At 33.1% G+C, this 18,906-nt stretch overlaps 1 long non-coding RNA gene across 1 annotated transcript; it reads left to right on the top strand.

The window, feature by feature from the left end:
• The first annotated feature begins 968 nt into the window (after positions 1-968).
• On the top strand, positions 969-2,354 carry LOC110224904. The gene is made up of 2 exons (XR_002329366.1): positions 969-1,047; positions 1,446-2,354. It is a non-coding gene; the product is annotated as an uncharacterized LOC110224904 (long non-coding RNA).
• Positions 2,355-18,906: the final 16,552 nt, after the last annotated feature.

Raw genomic sequence — 18,906 nt, 5'->3', positions numbered from 1 at the left:
CCATGAACTCATTTAACTAGATGGGTTAGATGGTTAAATGGATTGACCCATTAATGTAATAAATAAATTAATAATTAAAGTAAATTAACAATAGAAAGAAAATAATAATAATATTCTTGAAAATCACGAATTTACGTTCCACGGATTTACGTTTTTGGCGGGAAAATAACGAATTTAAGTTTTTTTGCGGGAAAATCACGGATTTACGTTTTTGGCGGGAAAATCACGGATTTAGGTTTTTGGCGGGAAAATCACGGATTTAGGTTTTTGGCGGGAAAATCACGGATTTACGTTTTTTGGCGGGAAAATCACGGATTTACGTTTTTGGCGGGAAAATCACGGATTTACGTTTTTGGCGGGAAAATGATCCATTCTCATTTTTGGTTAAAAATTGTAAAAAATTTTGGCGGGAAAATTATGGATTTACTTTTTTGGCGGGAAAATCACGAATTTATATTTTTGGCGGGAAAATTGTGTATGCACATTTTTGGCGGAAAAATTAAGGATTATATTCAATCGGTTTAGAAGTTTTGGTTAGACACAAATTGAAATCGGTTTAGAGATTTGGATTGGTTTAATTCAATTTAACAAAAATTGATGGGTAAAATGGGTAAACCATTGAAATCATTGACCCATTACAACCCAACTCATTTCACCCATCAATCCATTTAAATCAATAACTCATTTGATCCATCAACTCATTTGAGTCAAAAATTTCAACTCATTAGGATTCATGGGTTGAGTTGAGTTTAGTTGACCCATGAATCTTGACCCATTTTGACACCCCTAAACGTCACGTTACAAATACAAGTTTAATTGATTGCTGTCGAGAAAAAAAAAAACATTTGGTTAAAAGAAGCTGGTAATCTGTATGGGCCAGGCCAGATATATCCAACTAAGGCCCAACTATTTAAAACCCAAAACAAAAATAATGGTTTAGGACCTTAGGTTAACTAGTGCTCGTTATGAGAAACCCTAGCTCCTCTTGCCGTCTCTATAAATCACCTTTCGATTATCAACAATCTCCTCCATCATCGTCTTGCACAGGTTTCGATCTCTTTACTCCATTAAAATCGTAGCTTTAAGACTCGTTTTAGTTATCAAATTCGTGTTTATAGACTCACTGATTTAGTTTGTTTTTAACGATTTGAAATCTTAGATTCTCTGTTTCTAGTTTTCTCCTCTGTTCTTGTTTTGGTTTGCGAATTATACTATTGTAGGATTAGGGTTCTTGAGGTGATGATGATAAAACATAATCCCAGCTCTATGAGACCTTTTGTGGTCAAGGACTATAATTATGTTCATACATATATCTGAGCCTTTAAATTATAATTTCTTGATTGATAAATTCTTTGTTAGATTTGTTTGGTTTTGTCTTTGTAAATTAGTTGTTTTTAAAATCAAATTTGTTAACTTGTGTTCTGTTTTTTTTTTTTCTAAATTAGGGTTTGATTTGGCTATGATGATAACATATTATCCCAGCTCATTATGAGGCCTTTTGTGGCCAAGGAAAATAACTGTTTTCTATAACATATCTGAGCCATAAAACCTTAAATTAACATTCTTGTTTTGATATTATTAGTTTAATATGAATTTTATTATACGTATAGGCTTTAAATCTTGTTCCCTATGATGATTTAAAATCAATACCATGCTAATGTATATCTGATAATTTTTTTATTTGATTTATAAGTGATTTGCTGAGGGAGCAAATGTTTTAAAGTTTTTGTTTTGGGTTATGATCTTGTTGAAGTTAAGGATTCCCTATGATGGTATTAACCATGCTAATACTGATGTCTTATGACTGAATCAAAGTTATGTGTCTGAGGGAATTTCTTAAGAATTTTCTTCCTAGGTTTTTAAAGAGATCTTCTTAGAAGAATAAGAAAACCCATAAAACCAGTCACCGCCAAAATTATGTAAATAAATAGACTGTTTAGAGAAAAAAATTCAATTCATTATGGTAAATTCTTTATTCTATTCTTTTTTACAAAAAAAAAAAAGGTTGTTATGCATCTATGCCACACTAGTTATATATTCTACCATCCCATTAAATAAGTGAAAGATTAAAATTCATCTTGATCTCTGAGATTTTGATCCAACAAGCACATTTATAATTTAGGCGTACTAAATCTTCTGAGTTCTTTGAACCCACTACAATGTGGATATGCACCCACCAAGCCTTGTTCAGTTATTGAGGAGTCCATGAAGCTCAAAACGTTTAAGAGTTAAGCCCATATGAACGGTGTTGAATATGAACGGTGTTGAATCGACTAATATTGTTCATATCGAGTGTATTTGGACTAGAATGTATGAGCCCAATGGGCTTGGATTCAAACACTTTGCCACATCAATTATCCAAGGAGCCAGGACCACTAAACATATTAATTAAAGAGAAAAACTCAGCATATTTCAGAATCAAGCTCAAAGTGTATAATGTATTTTAGTAAGAAGATCACAATACTAATTTCATAATTTTTAAAAATATTTGTAATCTTTTCATATCCACTCATAACGTCGGGCAATCAAATATTATCATCTATTAAGAAAATACAAAAATTTGTTTGTATAATTATTTTGTTCTCTACATCGAACCCCTCCTCTGTGGCGGAAGCCTTAGAGGGTATGCTTCCACGAGTGACAGTTCAAATGAATATTGACCTCGCTAGACCGGTGACTGGTGAGGAAATCCGTATGGCAGTCTTTAGTATCAAAGGAGATAGTACACCTGGAGCGGATGGAATGTCAGGACATTTTTATCAGACGTATTGGGATATTGTAGGACCTCAAGTGATCAAAGACGTTCAACAATTTTTTGAATCGGGTGTTCTTCCTTCGGAATGGAATTTCACTCAGATTTGTCTACTTCCCAAGAAACCAAACCCCTCTAAAATGACTGATTTAAGACCCATAAGCCTCTGTTCCGTCATCTATAAAATCGTCTCTAAGGTACTCTGTTCTCGGATTAAGAAGTTTTTACCTTTGATCGTGTCGGACACACAAGGTGCCTTTGTTTCAGGACGCCTAATCTCCGATAACATCCTCCTAGCTCATGAAATGGTTCATGCGTTGCGCACCAATCCACGATGTGATGAAGAGTTTATAGCGATTAAAACCGATATGTCAAAAGCATATGATAGAGTGGAGTAGAATTTCCTTGAGGAATTACTCCTAAAGCTTGGTTTTAATATTAAGGTGGTTCTTTGGATAATGAGTTGTGTGCGATCCGTCTCATATTTTGTTATAATGAATGGTGGATCTTATGGTTTTATTAAACTGGAGAGAGGTATAGGACAAGGTGATCCATTGTCACCCTTTCTTTTCATATTATGTGCTGAAGCATTGGTGCATATTATGAATAAGGCGGAGATTGAAGGAAGACTCACCGGTTTACGCTTGACAGAGAGTTGTCCGTCGATCCAACATCTTCTATTTGCAGACGACAGCTTGTTCATGTGTAAAGCAAACTTCAAAGAATGCTCGGAATTTTTGCAGTGTCTTCACTTGTATGGTGAGGCATCGGGCCAGGAAATCAACTTCCAGAAGTCGTCAATTACTTTTGGTAAGCGGCTCGATCCTTACATGAGAAGATTACTTGGTTTATTCACAGGCATTGATCAAGAAGGTGGAGCGGGTAAGTTTCTAGGACTCCCAGAATGTTTCAGCGGTTCTAAGCGAGAACTCCTTGGTTTCATTACGGATCGTCTTAAAAGTGAGACTAGGAGGCTGGTATGAAAAGACATTATCCTTGGGAGGGAAGGAAGTTCTTTTAAAATCAGTGGCTATGGCGTTACCGGTGTATGCAATGTCGTGTTTCCGGTTGACAAAGCATCAATGCCAACAAATTAGAAGCGCCATGTCCTGTTTTTGGTGGAATGCATGTGCAGACAAGCACAAAATGCATTGGGTTTCATGGGAGAAGCTGTGTAAGTCTAAATCACAAGGAGGTTTGGGTTTTAGAGACATTCAACCAATCCTTACTTGCGAAACAAGCTTGGCGACTCCTCGACGCCCCGAACTCTTTGGTTTCTCGTGTTTATAAAGCTAAATACTTTGCTACGAAAAGTTTTTTGGAGGCAAAAATTGGCTATAGACCGTCGTATGCTTGGAGAAGCATAATGTTTGGTCGGGAATTGTTAGAGAGAGGGCTAATGAAATCGATAGGGGATGGAGAGGACACAAGTATTTGGGCTGATAAGTGGATCAAAGATGACTTCCCGCGACGGCCGATTAATAAGGAACTGATGATGGATCTTAACCTCAAGGTCTCATCATTGATTACATCACAAGGCGGTTGGGACTTAAACCGTCTAAAGGAGCTTTTTCATCCCTGTGATGTTACTCAGATCAGTTCATTTCCCCCAGTACCGGCTTTACAGGATAGATTTGTGTGGGCTTACACTAAAGATGGAAGATACTCTGTAAAAAGCGGAAATTGGGTTCTGGGAAGAGAGGCTACATCCATGGAGTTAGTTCCGGAAAATATGCAGAATTTAAACAAGCTAAAAGAAAAGATTTGGTCTATCCTAACAGCTCCTAAAATCAAGTTGTTCCTCTGGCGTGCTCTTTCTGGGGCTCTAGCTGTCGCAGATTGTTTAAGGAACCATGGTCTCAACATTCAAACCATGTGTGCAATATGCAATAGAGAAGAGGAGACAGTGTCTCATGTATTATTCACATGCTCTATGGCTGCGCAGGTGTGGTCCGATTATAATGTCCCAGTACCAAGCCAAGGCTTCTCTAACTCTGTTTCGAAAAACCTGGAATATGTGTTTGGACTGATTGGAAAAACAGAGTTAGACCCGTGTTTTCGATCTGCACTACCATGGCTTTTATGGGAGATTTGGAAGGTGATGCGGTCATCAACCCAAGATCCAACCATGGAGAAGATTATGGGCGAGAAACAACAATCCAGGAGCAGCCAAGTGGGATTTTTAACCAAGTTTTATCTAAAACTTCGGGCCAAACCAGATTCAGCCTACCCGAGAAGACCCCTGAGCCTTGTTCAGTCCAGACGAAGTCCAAGATCATTTCCTCCGTCCCAGAGAATACTTGGAATACATTCTCATCTCAAATACCGAGCACCTCGAAGAAGAATCATCCCAAAAGGAGTTCACACGAACGAGTTATTCAATTTACAAGTCGGGTGATTCCCAGCTTGCCCGATTTGGACATACACGGAGTCATTGGAGGATTCCGACCCGACCAGAAGGAGTTAAGCTACGAAGTGAATTTTCATACAATCTTAACTCATCATCGAACCACGGAGAATTGGAATCAAGTCCATACCGATTTTGGTTTGAGACATATTAATTTTCTAAACCGAAGAACCCTCGACTTGCCTTATTTGGAACCTTACGGGTTTAGGAGACTCGAAACGTATCATTGGCGCCCAGGAGACTTTATGATACTTCCAGAAGATCCCTACAACACTATAGGGTGCACCAATACACATGGGATCAGGCAGATCCTCCCACACCTTCACTTTCCATATCCGGAACTGAACTTGCCTTATTTGCCTTGTTTGGAGACAAAGGAGATCAACCAGCAACAACTCCTTCTCCAGCTGTTTGAGTGCGTTTTAGAGACCCCCAAAGATCACAAGAGACTTCCAAGGACGCACCACTTCCTTCCCAAGCTTTCAAGATACAAGCTAACGGCTACTTTCCTTATTTCGCCGGATTTTGCCATTTAATTTCCAACGGCTAGTTTCTCATTCAATTTTGCGATTTGCTTCTTGTTTTAGACATTAGAGCTGTTGTATTTCGAGCCTATATAAGCTCAGCTCATTCCTCATTATAAATCACCCTTAATCATATTAAAGTAATAAGAACATTTTCTTCTTGTCAAAGTTTGAGTCTTTGTCGTTTGTTCATTAGTCTTAAGTGAATGAGTCTCTTAGGCCTATTTGAATATGCGGATTAAGTTTGTTGATAAGTTCAACATCCTTGTTTCGTTCATTGATCGAGTGAGTCGATTAACCCATTGATTGAGCGAGTCAATCATACTATCTCCACATCGTTTCCATCCTTCCGCGGGATTAAGCTTGGAATCTCTTGATCATTGAGTGATCATAAGTTGGATTGGTTCCAATCTTATATCAGAAGGCCCGAAATTCTGTTTTATACTCAGCCAAAACTCCGGATCACCACTTTGTAATCGCTACTGCGTTAGAAGAAGCAGAGGAATGGATACAACAGAATCAACAAACTTCACAAGAGCGGGCGTGGGACTCACGGAACCGTAGCCGAGTCCATCGGTTCTGGATTAAACCAGCTATTGGAGTTCTTAAGTGTAATTTACATTCGTCTTGGATAAATGAGGATAGTTTTTGTGGAGGGGCTTGGATCATAAGAACCCACACGGGTGATGCTCTGTTCCACGCACGGGATGCCTTTTTACCTTTCTTTAACAGGATTGCAGCTGAGCTCCACTGCATCTTATGGACTCTGCAAAGCCTACATGATCTTCATATTTCTTTCTGTGAGTTGTGGACTGATTGCGCGGCTGCAATATCCGGCCTGGAGAATCCACATGAATGGCCAAAATATCGTTCTGTCCTTGGAAAAATTTTACAGGTTGTACGGGTGATGGGGGAGGTGTCTTTCAAACTCTCTTCACCGAAAGCCAATTCATTGGCTAGGGAGATAGCCTGCAGTGTTACCAGAGACGGACGCCTCACTTCCTATTTGGCGCTAGGAGGACCTTCATGGCTTCAAGATCGTATCGACAAAGATCGTCGCTCCCATGGTTAACTCTTCTTTGGCTTATCTATGTTTCTATTGGTTTGTTTAGTTATCGTTTCCTTTTTCGAACTACAACTTTGTATCTCTCTACTTCTCATATCAAGTTATCTCAGTGGAAAAAAAAATTATTTTGACTAATAAATCACTAATCCCACCCACCACATTTGGACAAAATCGCCGCGATTCCTCTCCGATCAGCGCCTAGGCGGCCGCCTAGCCGGCCGATTTTTAGAACAAGGATTGAGACAAAACAAAATGAAGACTTTTTGTCACCTAGTACCCAGCTGTAGTGATCAATTATATAGATTTCTTGCTACACGTAGAAACCAAATCCGCAATTATTGATTCCAGGCTATAAAACCAAATATGAGTCTAAGCTCCGATCTCAAAAGTTTGGACGACATGAAGAATGTTTTGGAGGATTTAACATCATACAATTCTAAAGCAAAAACCCAATTTTTTTTTCTTTTATTAATAAACCATATTTTTAAAATAAAACCCAATCACTTTCGTTTTTCCATTTACTTGTTTAATAAGATATGATTTTAAATATTTTATTTAATTTGGAGTCGTAATTAACGGGTGTTAGTCAACCGTTATGGTTGCTAAAATGACATGTGTTTGATATCATGGCTTAAAACGATGTTGTTTTAAGTGTCAAAGTTAAAATTTTATAAAACTTTGCATAAATCGGGTCTGGAACCCATAAAGTTTCACTCATTTGCGTAGTCCATTAGCATTTAATCCACGACTATAGTGAAACGTCGTGGGTTCGAGACCCGATTATTGTTAAATTTTATAAAACTTTAACTCCAACGCTTAAAACGACGTCGTTTTAAGCCAAATCATCAAACATATGTCATCTGATTCAGTAACCGTAACGATTGACTAATATCCGTTAATTACGACTTTGAATTAGACACTAAAATAAAGTTTATGTATGAAATTCAAAAAATTTTGAAGTTTGGATATGAATTAATCCTACATATTTATTTAGGTCGGAAAACACGCTTAGTAGATTATACTGAAAATATCATTTTCCCAGTTGATTAACGTGATGTTACAAAGACAAGCTGGTAATCTGTATGGGCCAGATATATCCAAAGATGGCCCAACTATTTAAAGCCCAAAATAAAAATGGTTTAGGTTAATTAGGGCTCGTAATATGAAACCCTAGTGTGTCTCTTGCCGTCTCTATAAATCACTTTTCGGTTATCGACAAAATCCTCCATCATCGTCTCACACACAGGTTTTGATCTCTCTACTTCACCAAAACTGTAGCTTTAAGATTCATTTAGATGTCAAATTCGTTTCTCCGGTTGATCGATTTAGTCTGTCTTTTTCGATTTGGAATCTCAGATCTCTGTTTCTAATGTTTATGCTCTGTTCTTCTTTTGGTTTGCAAGTTACCCTATTCTAGAATTAGGGTTCTTAGGGTATACTAAACTATATTTTTAATAAAAATTAACTAGGGTTAGTCAACCGTTATGGTTGCTAAAATGACATGTGTTTGATATCATGGCTTAAAACGATGTTGTTTTAAGTGTCAAAGTTAAACTTTTATAAAACTTTGCATAAATCGGGTCTGGAACCCATAAAGTTTCACTCATTTGCGCAGTCCATTAGCATTTAATCCACGACTATAGTGAAACGTCGTGGGTTCGAGACCCGATTATTGCTAGATTTTATAAAACTTTAACTCCAACGCTTAAAACGACGTCGTTTTAAGCCATATCATCAAACATATGTCATCTGATTCCGTAACCGTAACAGTTGACTAATATCCGTTAATTACGACTTTGAATTAGACACTAAAATAAAGTTTATGTATGAAATTCAAAAAAATTTTGAAGTTTGGATATGAATTAATCCTACATATTTATTTAGGTCGGAAAAGACACTTTGTAGATTATACTGAAAATATCATTTTCCCAGTTGATTAACGTGACGTTACAAAGACAAGCTGGTAATCTGTATGGGCCATTAAAATCCAAAGATGGCCCAACTATTTAAAGCCCAAAATAAAAATGGTTTAGGTTAATTAGGGCTCGTAATATGAAACCCTAGTGTGTCTCTTGCCGTCTCTATAAATCACTTTTCGGTTATCGACAGAATCCTCCATCATCGTCTCACACACAGGTTTTGATCTCTCTACTTCATCAAAACTGTAGCTTTAAGATTCATTTAGATGTCAAATTCGTTTCTCCGGTTGATCGATTTAGTCTGTCTTTTTCGATTTGGAATCTTAGATCTCTGTTTCTAATGTTTATGCTCTGTTCTTCTTCTGGTTTGCGAGTTACCCTATTCTAGAATTAGGGTTCTTAAGGTATACTTTGTGGGACGGAGGGAGTGTATTGAATACTAAGCTATATTTTTAATAAATAAAAAAATCGAAATTTAGAGAAAAATATATACTAAATTCTAAATAATATTAATCATGGTTATATATATTTTTAACACAAAAATAGTTTGTTTATTTTGATATATTAAATTTTAACAATATTATAAAGTCTATCGCTTAATATGTATCATATTATATAAAGAAAAAAATCTCCAACGTATGAAACACATTTTTTAACTAAACATATTACCAAAGTTTGTTTCAATTAAACGATTCTCTTTAACATATTTTTGCAAAGTAAACTATTTTATGTTTTTTCAATAATAATGAATCATTAAAATCTGCACCATATGACTTAACAAAAAATCATGACTTAACATTGGTAGAATGCTATTATTCATTATTGTTCTTAAAAAATATTTAGGATAATGAATCTTTGGAACTATTAGTTATATAACATTCAAAGTTACAAAACAACATCCATGGTGAAAGACGATCATGATTTGGTCAACGGACAACTTTGTAAAAATTAGATATTTAATTATTACCAATTAATTGATTTGATATTAAAAATATAGATCATTTTGCTTAATTATTATTAAGTTTCAATAAGATTTTTTTAGTAATCTTATAAATTTAAAAATTGTTTTTAAAAGAAAAACAAAAAGAGGGTATTTTTCAAAAGTGTAAACAAAAAGAGGGTATTTTTCCAAATTTAATCTTTTGATTATGCCCTTTTTGATTTATTATTTAATACCCTTATAACTCTGTTTTTCTTTATACACACACATTTCAAAAGTTTATATCATACAATTCTAAAGCAAAAACCCATTTTTTTTTCTTTTATTACAAAACCATATTTTTAAAATAAAACTACTTTAAATCACTTTCGTCATTCCATTTACTAGTTTAATAAGATATGATTTTAAATATTTTATTTAATTTGGAGTCGTAATTAACGGGTGTTAGTCAACCGTTATGGTTGTTAAAATGACATGTGTTTGATATCATGGCTTAAAACGATGTTGTTTTAAGTGTCAAAGTTAAACTTTTATAAAACTTTGCATAAATCGGGTCTGGAACCCATAAAGTTTCACTCATTTGCGCAGTCCATTAGCATTTAATCCACGACTATAGTGAAACGTCGTGGGTTCGAGACCCGATTATTGCTAGATTTTATAAAACTTTAACTCCAACGCTTAAAACGACGTCGTTTTAAGCCATATCATCAAACATATGTCATCTGATTCCGTAACCGTAACAGTTGACTAATATCCGTTAATTACGACTTTGAATTAGACACTAAAATAAAGTTTATGTATGAAATTCAAAAAAATTTTGAAGTTTGGATATGAATTAATCCTACATATTTATTTAGGTCGGAAAAGACACTTTGTAGATTATACTGAAAATATCATTTTCCCAGTTGATTAACGTGACGTTACAAAGACAAGCTGGTAATCTGTATGGGCCATTAAAATCCAAAGATGGCCCAACTATTTAAAGCCCAAAATAAAAATGGTTTAGGTTAATTAGGGCTCGTAATATGAAACCCTAGTGTGTCTCTTGCCGTCTCTATAAATCACTTTTCGGTTATCGACAGAATCCTCCATCATCGTCTCACACACAGGTTTTGATCTCTCTACTTCATCAAAACTGTAGCTTTAAGATTCATTTAGATGTCAAATTCGTTTCTCCGGTTGATCGATTTAGTCTGTCTTTTTCGATTTGGAATCTTAGATCTCTGTTTCTAATGTTTATGCTCTGTTCTTCTTCTGGTTTGCGAGTTACCCTATTCTAGAATTAGGGTTCTTAAGGTATACTTTGTGGGACGGAGGGAGTGTATTGAATACTAAGCTATATTTTTAATAAATAAAAAAATCGAAATTTAGAGAAAAATATATACTAAATTCTAAATAATATTAATCATGGTTATATATATTTTTAACACAAAAATAGTTTGTTTATTTTGATATATTAAATTTTAACAATATTATAAAGTCTATCGCTTAATATGTATCATATTATATAAAGAAAAAAATCTCCAACGTATGAAACACATTTTTTAACTAAACATATTACCAAAGTTTGTTTCAATTAAACGATTCTCTTTAACATATTTTTGCAAAGTAAACTATTTTATGTTTTTTCAATAATAATGAATCATTAAAATCTGCACCATATGACTTAACAAAAAATCATGACTTAACATTGGTAGAATGCTATTATTCATTATTGTTCTTAAAAAATATTTAGGATAATGAATCTTTGGAACTATTAGTTATATAACATTCAAAGTTACAAAACAACATCCATGGTGAAAGACGATCATGATTTGGTCAACGGACAACTTTGTAAAAATTAGATATTTAATTATTACCAATTAATTGATTTGATATTAAAAATATAGATCATTTTGCTTAATTATTATTAAGTTTCAATAAGATTTTTTTAGTAATCTTATAAATTTAAAAATTGTTTTTAAAAGAAAAACAAAAAGAGGGTATTTTTCAAAAGTGTAAACAAAAAGAGGGTATTTTTCCAAATTTAATCTTTTGATTATGCCCTTTTTGATTTATTATTTAATACCCTTATAACTCTGTTTTTCTTTATACACACACATTTCAAAAGTTTATATCATACAATTCTAAAGCAAAAACCCATTTTTTTTTCTTTTATTACAAAACCATATTTTTAAAATAAAACTACTTTAAATCACTTTCGTCATTCCATTTACTAGTTTAATAAGATATGATTTTAAATATTTTATTTAATTTGGAGTCGTAATTAACGGGTGTTAGTCAACCGTTATGGTTGTTAAAATGACATGTGTTTGATATCATGGCTTAAAACGATGTTGTTTTAAGTGTCAAAGTAAAAATTTTATACCTAGGGATGTGGGGTACCCTAGGGTAGATGACGCATGTGGGTCCCATGCTAGTCGGTTCCACCTCGGTGGGGCCGGACACCCGAGTTATCAAAAAAAAAAAAATTTTATAAAACTTTGCAAAAAGCGGGTGTGGAACCCATAAAGTGTCGTGGGTTCGAGACCCGATTATTGCTAAATTTTATAAAACTCTAACTCCAACGCTTAAAACGACGTCGTTTTAAGCCAAATCATCAAACATATGTCATCTGATTCAGTAACCGTAACGGTTGACTAATATCCGTTAATTACGACTTTGAATTAGACACTAAAATAAAGTTTATGTATGAAATTCAAAATTTTTTGAAGTTTGGATATGAATTAATCCTACATATTTATTTAGGTCGGAAAAGACGCTTTGTAGATTTTACTGAAAATATCATTTTCCCAGTTGATTAACGTGACGTTACAAAGACAAGCTGGTAATCTGTATGGGCCAGATATATCCAAAGATGGCCCAACTATTTAAAGTCCAAAATAAAAATGGTTTAGGTTTATTAGGGCTCGTAATATGAAACCCTAGTGTGTCTCTTGCCGTCTCTATAAATCACTTTTCGGTTATCGACAGAATCCTCCATCATCGTCTCACACACAGGTTTTGATCTCTCTACTTCACCAAAACTGTAGCTTTAAGATTCATTTAGATGTCAAATTCGTTTCTCCGGTTGATCGATTTAGTCTGTCTTTTTCGATTTGGAATCTCAGATCTCTGTTTCTAATGTTTATGCTCTGTTCTTCTTTTGGTTTGCAAGTTACCCTATTCTAGAATTAGGGTTCTTAGGGTATACTAAACTATATTTTTAATAAAAATTAACTAGGGTTAGTCAACCGTTATGGTTGCTAAAATGACATGTGTTTGATATCATGGCTTAAAACGATGTTGTTTTAAGTGTCAAAGTTAAACTTTTATAAAACTTTGCATAAATCGGGTCTGGAACCCATAAAGTTTCACTCATTTGCGCAGTCCATTAGCATTTAATCCACGACTATAGTGAAACGTCGTGGGTTCCAGACCCGAATATAGCTAAATTTTATAAAAATCCAACTCCAACACTTAATACGACGTCGTTTTCTGCCTTATCATCAAACATATGTCATCTGATTCACTAAACACAACGGTGTGACTAGTATCCGGTAATTACGACTGTGATTCATACACTAAAAGAAGGTTTATGAATGAAATTCATAACTTTTTGAAGTTTGGATATGAATTAATCCTACATATTTATTTAGGTCGGAAAAGACGCTTTGTAGATTTTACTGAAAATATCATTTTCCCAGTTGATTAACGTGACGTTACAAAGACAAGCTGGTAATCTGTATGGGCCAGATATATCCAAAGATGGCCCAACTATTTAAAGTCCAAAATAAAAATGGTTTAGGTTTATTAGGGCTCGTAATATGAAACCCTAGTGTGTCTCTTGCCGTCTCTATAAATCACTTTTCGGTTATCGACAGAATCCTCCATCATCGTCTCACACACAGGTTTTGATCTCTCTACTTCACCAAAACTGTAGCTTTAAGATTCATTTAGATGTCAAATTCGTTTCTCCGGTTGATCGATTTAGTCTGTCTTTTTCGATTTGGAATCTCAGATCTCTGTTTCTAATGTTTATGCTCTGTTCTTCTTCTGGTTTGCGAGTTACCCTATTCTAGAATTAGGGTTCTTAAGGTATACTTTGTGGGACGGAGGGAGTGTATTGAATACTAAGCTATATTTTTAATAAATAAAAAAATCGAAATTTAGAGAAAAATATATACTAAATTCGAAATAATATTAATCATGGTTATATATATTTTTAACACAAAAATAGTTTGTTTATTTTGATATATTAAATTTTAACAATATTATAAAGTATCGCTTAATATGTATCATATTATATTAAGAAAAAAATCTCCAACGTACGAAACACATTTTTTAACTAAACATATTACCAAAGTTTGTTTCAATTAAACGATTCTCTTTAACATATTTTTGCAAAGTAAACTATTTTATGTTTTTTCAATAATAATGAATCATTATAATCTGCACCATATGACTTAACAAAAAATCATGACTTAACATTGGTAGGATGCTATTATTCATTATTGTTCTTAAAAAATATTTAGGATAATGAATCTTTGGAACTATTAGTTATATAACATTCAAATTTACAAAACAACATCCATGGTGAAAGACGATCATGATTTGGTCAAAGGACAACTTTTTAAAAATTAGATATTTAATTATTACCAATTAATTGATTTGATATTAAGAATATAGATCATTTTGCTTAATTATTATTAAGTTTCAATAAGATATTTTTAGTAATTTTATAAATTTAAAAATTGTTTTTAAAAGAAAAACAAAAAGAGGGTATTTTTCAAAAGTGTAAACAAAAAGAGGGTATTTTTCCAAATTTAATCTTTTGATTATGCCCTTTTTGATTTATTATTTAATACCCTTATAACTCTGTTTTTCTTTATACACACAAATTTCAAAAGTTTATATCATACAATTCTAAAGCAAAAACCCAAATTTTTTTTCTTTTATTAAAAAACCATATTTTTAAAATAAAACTACTTTAAATCACTTTCGTTTTTCCATTTACTTGTTTAATAAGATATGATTTTAAATATTTTATTTAATTTGGAGTCGTAATTAACGGGTGTTAGTCAACCGTTATGGTTGCTAAAATGACATGTGTTTGATATCATGGTTGTTTTAAGTGTCAAAGTTAAAATTTTATAAAACTTTGCAAAAATCGGGTCTGGAACCCATAAAGTTTCACTCATTTGCGCAGTCCATTAGCATTTGATCCACGACTATAGTGAAACGTCGTGGTTTCGAGACCCGATTATTGCTAACTTTTATAAAACTTTAACTCCAACGCTTAAAACGACGTCGTTTTAAGCCAAATCATCAAACATATGTCATCTGATTCAGTAACCGTAACGGTTGACTAATATCCATTAATTACGACTTTGAATTAGACACTAAAATAAAGTTTATGTATGAAATTCAAAATTTTTTGAAGTTTTGATATGAATTAATCCTACATATTTATTTAGGTCGGAAAACACGCTTTGTAGATTATACTGAAAATATCATTTTCCCAGTTGATTAACGTGACGTTACAAAGACAAGCTGGTAATCTGTATGGGCCAGATATATCCAAAGATGGCCCAACTATTTAAAGCCCAAAATAAAAATGGTTTAGGTTAATTAGGGCTCGTAATATGAAACTCTAGTGTTTCTCTTGGCGTCTCTATAAATCACTTTTCGATTATTGACAGAGTTCTCCATCATCGTCTCACACACAGGTTTTGATCTCTTTACTTCATCAAAACTGTAGATTTAAGATTCGTTTAGATATCAAATTCGTTTCTTTGGTTGATCGATTTAGTCTGTCTTTTTTTTTTATTTGAAATCTCAGATCTTTGTTTCTAATGTTTATGTTTTATTCTTCTTCTGGTTTGCCAAGTCTACTGTAGAATTAGGGTTCTTAAGGTGATGATGATAAAACATAATCCCAGTTCTATGAGACCTTTTGTGGTCAACGACTATAATTATGTTCATACATTTATCTGAGCTTTTAAACTCTAATTCTTGATTTGTTTGGTTTTGTATTTGTAAATTAGTTGTTTTAAATCAAAAATTTTTAATTTTGGTTCTGTTTTTTTTTTTTTTTACGGTTTGATTTGGCTATGATGATAACATATTATCCCAGCTCATTATGAGGCCTTTTGTGGCCAAGGAAAATAACTGTTTTCTATAACATATTTGAGCCATAAAACCTTAAATTAACATTCTTGTTTTGATATTATTAGTTTAATATGAATTTTATTATGTGTAGGCTTTTAATCTTGTTCCCTATGATGATTTAAAATCAATACCATGCTAATGTATATCTGATAATTTTTTTTATTTGATTTGTAAGTGATTTGCTGAGGGATATGTTTTGTTTTGGGTTATGATCTTGTTGAAGTTAAGGATTCCCTATGATGGTAATAACCATGCTAATACTGATGTCTTGTGACTGAATCAAAGTTATTTGTCTGAGGGAATCTCTTAAGAATTTTCTTCTAAGCTTTTTAGGAGAACTAAATGGGATTATTCTAGAAGAATAAGAAGGATACCCATAAAACAATTACGGCCAAAATTATGTAAAAAAATTGATTGTTTAGGGAAAAAAAAGTATGTTACGCATATGCTACACATACGAGGTACTGCTAGTGATAACTCTTAACCATCCCATCAAATAAGTGGAAGATTAAAAATCATCTTGATCTCTGAGATTGATCCAACAAAAGGCCCATTTATAAAATCTAGAACTACAAATGCTTCTGTGTTCTACGATCCCACCAAGCCTTGCCCAGTTATTGGGAGCCCAAGAAGCTCAAAACGATTAAGACCGCTTTGAGATCGGCAGAAACCAGCATATGAACGGTGTAGACTCGACTAATATTGTGAATATCGAGTTTATTTGTAGTAGAATGTATGAGCCCAATGGGCTTGGATTCAAACACTTTGCCACATCAATTATCCAAAGAGCCAGGACCACTAAAGATATTAAAGAGAAAAACTCAGCATATTTTAGAATTAAGCTCAAACTGTATAATGTATTTTGGGAAAAATGTCATTTATATCATCTGAATATTAAAATGCTCAATTTTATGATGATTTTCAATTTAATCACAAATTTTTGTTGACAAAGCTAATTGATGCACAAAATTAGAATCGAAAGAAGAAAATTGATATCAAAATTAGAACCTCAAAATTCAAAATTAAAAATTCTCTCGATTTCTTCTCTAATCTTCTCAATTTCTTTTCAAGTCCCGATTTAATCTTATTTTCTTAAGATTTCTTCTTTTGATTTCGATTTTGTGCCTCAATTGGCTTTTGTCAACGAAAATTTGTGATTAAATTGAAAGTCAACATAAACGAAAATATTCGTAATCTTTTCATATCCACGCATGACGTCGGGCAATCATATATCTATACTAGTATTTTTGCAACACTTTGGTGATGGGTAGGTAAAAATGCTTCCGGGTATATCGGATACCCGATCCGTTTTTTAAAATCCTTCACAAAAAATTTGTTGGGTCGGGTTATATTTAACCCAACTCATACACCGGATATTCTATATCTAATAATTTAGATATTTAGAAGATTTGATTAAAATTTATAATTATGATTCTCCTATCATCTTTGTTTGATTTGTTTTTAACTGTTTTGAATCATCATATAATACATAAAGTAAAAAAAAAAATCAATTTTTTTTTCTGCATATACTGTGATTCGAAATTTTTAAAACGGACATATATTATCCAATTCACGAAAATGTGTGTTCAACGTTCTACATCGATTAGAATATTTAGACAATGATTCAGAATCATATCATAAATAAGAACATTAATAAAATAAATGAGTTTTTTGGCCGGACGGGTTTGGCGGGACAGGTTTTTGAATCAACAATAATAAAAAGATTAAAATATCATTAATCTGCCGCTTCAATATGGATTAAATCCTTTTTTTTAATACCACAAATATTAGACATATTAAATCAGTCTCATTTAGAAAAGATTGTATAAAACCAAAAATTATTTTGTGGTATAATGTTAATTACTTAATAACAATATTTATAAAATTTTAAAATATCATTAACATGCCACTTTAATACATATTAAATCTTTAGTTTATTAAAATATAAATGTCTTAGAGAATGATATGATTTGTAAACTTTTATATATAATAAATAATCATTAAATTTTTAAATAAAAACAAATCACAGGACGGGTTAAGAAATTACAGAACGGGTTATATTTCGGAAATGATTTATATGGCGGACGAATTTGAATCAATATTTATATACCGCTTTAATACGGGTTAAATCCTCAGTTTATTAATAATTGTCTCGTGGACTCGGGGTATACCGTTACTTAATAACAATTGTAAACTATAATATAAATTAATATGTTATAAGGAGATACAATTTACAAAATATTTTTATACTGACTTTAAAATTAAATCATCCCGCGGTACACCGCGAGTTAAAATCTAGTTATCTATTAAGAAAATACAAAAATTTGTTTATATAATTATGACTAATGTATCACTACTCCCACCCACCACATATTGAGACAAAAAAAAATGAAGACATTTTGTCACCTACGCAGCTGTAGTGATCAATTATATAGTTTTCTTGCTACGCGTAGAAACCAAATCCGCAATTATTGATTCCAGGCTATAAAACCAAATATAAGTCTAAGCTCCGATCTCAAAAGTTTGGACGAGATGAAGAATGTTTTGGAGGATTTAACATCGAATGTGAAGCAAGTACAAGACGATTTATTAGAAGAGATACTTGCACATAACGCAAACACTGAATACCTCCAGAGATTCCTCCATGGGAGGTCTGATAAAGACCTTTTCAAGAAAAATGTACCAATTGTAACATATAAGGATGTTGAGCCTTATATTGAGCGTAGGCCTGGGCGTTCGGATATTCGGATCGGGTTCGGATCGGAGTTTTCGGGTTCGGGTTTTTTGGGTTTAGAAACTAAGACCCGTTCGGGTATTTAAAACTTCAGGTTCGGGTCGGATTCGGATCGGATATTTCGGGTTCCGATTTGGGTTTACCCAAAGTATCCAAATATTAGAAATTTTGTATCCGATTCTATGCAAAGTATTGAAAAATACTCAAAAAATCTATAAAACCCAAGTATTTTAACCCGAATCTAGCCCAAAGTAGCTAAAACACCCAAAATATCTTAACATCCGAATAATTTAGGCACTTACATTATTACAAGTATAAATATTACTAATATATTATAACTATGTACATATATTTTGGGTATGTTCGGGTACTTGTTCGGGTTCGGGTTTGGATCGGGTTCGGGTTTTCGGGTTA

The sequence above is a fragment of the Arabidopsis lyrata genome (genome assembly GCF_000004255.2).
Source record: "Arabidopsis lyrata subsp. lyrata unplaced genomic scaffold ARALYscaffold_1, whole genome shotgun sequence".
Lineage (NCBI taxonomy): Eukaryota > Viridiplantae > Streptophyta > Magnoliopsida > Brassicales > Brassicaceae > Arabidopsis > Arabidopsis lyrata.
This window is presented reverse-complemented; position numbering and strand designations above follow the sequence as displayed.